We start from the raw sequence: 2,944 nt of genomic DNA, 5'->3' as shown, positions 1-2,944 counted from the left end.
GAAGGATGACAACCAGTGCACAAGTGGAAAGTTTGCCTTTAGATAGGGGAGCAGTAAATGGCAGTAAAATTGGTAAATTCTGTGGTTATTGCAGATGGAAGATATTTTCTGACCCTCTCAATTTTGCCTATAAAATGAAAAGTAAGATTACTAGCAGAATTACTAGTCTTCAAGTATTCTAATATTTTTAAAAACCCACTTTATTATTTTTCTTAAACATTTTTTGCTTGCTTGTCTGTTTGCTTGTTAGCAGAGATCACATCATGAGCAAACATACAGGGGTGAAAAAGGGCTCAAGATTGTTCAGAGAATATATACAATGGAATATTACTCAGCCATAAAAAGGAAGGAAATTGGATTATTTGTAGAGATGTGGATGAATCTAGAGACTGTCATACAAAGTGAAGTAAGTCAGAAAGAGAAAAACAGCTATTGTACATTAATGCATATTTATGGAACCTAGAAAAATGGTACAGATGAACTGGTTTGCAAGGCAGAAATAAAGGCACAGATGTAGAGAACAAATGTATGGACACCAAGGGGAGAATGTGTGTGTGTGTGTGTGTGTGTGTGTGTGTCGGGAGGTGAGATGAATTGGGAGATTGGGATTGACATATATACACTAATATGTATAAAATAGATAACTAATAAGAATCTGCTGTATAAAAAAACTAAATTAAAAATTTAAAAAAAAGAAAGATTATTCAGAGAAAAGTTTATAGACTTTGGGGCAGGACTAATCTGGTACACGGCAGGAAACAGCAAGAGGTGATCTTTGGAAAGTAGGTCAGTGATGGAACGAGAGTTGCCTTTACATGTGAATGTGTGCAGAACTAGGGCTTCATTATGCAGATTATGGGGAATTATCATTAATCATTAAGCAGGGGAATAGCCTGATTAAATATATGTCTTCAAAAGGGATTTGTAGAAGATGCTTGGAAGGAAATCAGAAAGCAAATCAGATTTAATATCTTTGATAATCTCACATTAAAGCCTTTTTAGACATAAATCACAGCAAGATCCTTTTTGACCCACTTCCTAGAGAAATGGAAATAAAAACAAGAATAAACAAATGGGACCTAATAAACTTCAAAGCTTTTGCACAGCAAAGGAAACCATAAACAAGACCAAAAGACATCCCTCAGAATGGATGAAAATATTTGCAAATGAAGCAACTGACAAAGGATTAATCTCCAAAATTTATAAGCAGCTCATGCAGCTCAATATCAAAAAAACAAACAACCCAATCCAAAAATGGGCAGAAGACCTAAATAGACATTTCTCCAAAGAATATATACAGACTGCCAACAAACACATGAAAGAATGCTCAACATCATTAATCATTAGAGAAATGCAAATCAAAACTACAATGAGATATCAACTCACAGCAGTCAGAATGGCCATCATCAAAAAATCTACAAACAATAAATGCTGGAGAGGGTGTGGAGAAAAGGGAACCCTCTTGCACTGCTGATGGGAATGTGAATTGGTACAGCCACTATGGGGAACAGTATGGAAGTTCCTTAAAAAACTAAAAGTAGAACTACCATATGACCCAGCAATCCCACTACTGGGCATATACCCTGAGAAAACCATAATTCAAAAAGAGTCATGTACCAAAATGTTCATTGCAGCTCTATTTACAATAGCCCAGAGATGGAAACAACCTAAGTGTCCATCATCGGATGAATGGATAAAGAAGATGTGGCACATATATACAATGGAATATCACTCAGCCATAAAAAGAAACGAAATTGAGCTATTTGTAATGAGGTGGATGGACCTAGAGTCTGTCATACAGAGTGAAGTAAGTCAGAAAGAGAAAGACAAATACCGTATGCTAACACATATATATGGAATTTAAGGAAAAAAATGTCATGAAGAACCTAGGGATAAGGCAGGAATAAAGACACAGACCTACTAGAGAATGGACTTGAGGATATGGGGAGGAGGAAGGGTAAGCTGTGACAAAGCGAGAGAGTGGCATGGACATATATACACTACCAAACGTAAAATAGGTAGCTAGTGGGAAGCAGCCTCATAGCACAGGGAGATCAGCTAGGTGGTTTGTGACCACCTAGAGGGGTGGGATAGGGAGGGTGGGAGGGAGGGAGATGCAAGAGGGAGGAGATATGGGAACATCTGTATATGTATAACTGATTCACTTTGTTATAAAGCAGAAACTAATACACCATTGTAAAGCAATTATACTCCAATAAATATGTAAAAAAAAGCCTTTTCACATTGTGAAAATCAATGGATTTTTTTTTCCTCCCTGGGAAGATGTGATAAATCCATTTTCTTCTAAATGTTTTCTTCTAGCAAAGATACCAGTAGATATTTGGGAGTTTTACAAACAACAGCAACAACAACAAAATGCATGCAAATACAAACACACACACACAGCACTCTGTGTGTAATTTTGAATCAACTGGGTTCAATGAAATTGATATAATTAACTTAGCTTGTTCTGTTACAGATTCTCTGCTAGGCACAATATTTTAAAACAAAGATCTCTTTTAGTCTTTTAGCACAAGTTTGTACCTTTCCATTTCATCCAAATGTACAGAATAGTAAAGTCAGTTTCTTGTACTATTCCTTTGAAATCTTCAACACTTAATGATTTTGGTTTATTGTATGACAAGAGTATCACGGAGAGAATATATACATCACCACAAAATTGGTCAAAAACTTGTAAACACTTTTTACAATTTATTTTAAAAGCAAAATTATTTCTTTCCCAGTTTGTTCTGTGAATCAAACCTGTCATAAAAACATTTAACATTTGTTTGTAGAAGGAAAACTTGGTTTATATTGTTTATTTATTTATTCATATGTATCAAGTGCTCGTTATCCTGGCACTGCTGCAGGACTGTAGTGATGGATATGCCAATAAATGATTGAAAACTAACACTTTGGAGAGGAGGAAATTGGTCCCCAGATT

This window comes from Lipotes vexillifer, unplaced genomic scaffold (assembly GCF_000442215.2).
Source record: "Lipotes vexillifer unplaced genomic scaffold, Lipotes_vexillifer_v1.1 scaffold1051, whole genome shotgun sequence".
Taxonomy (NCBI): Eukaryota; Metazoa; Chordata; class Mammalia; order Artiodactyla; family Lipotidae; genus Lipotes; species Lipotes vexillifer.
The sequence above is the reverse complement of the archived record's forward strand: the minus strand, read 5'-3'. Positions refer to the sequence as shown.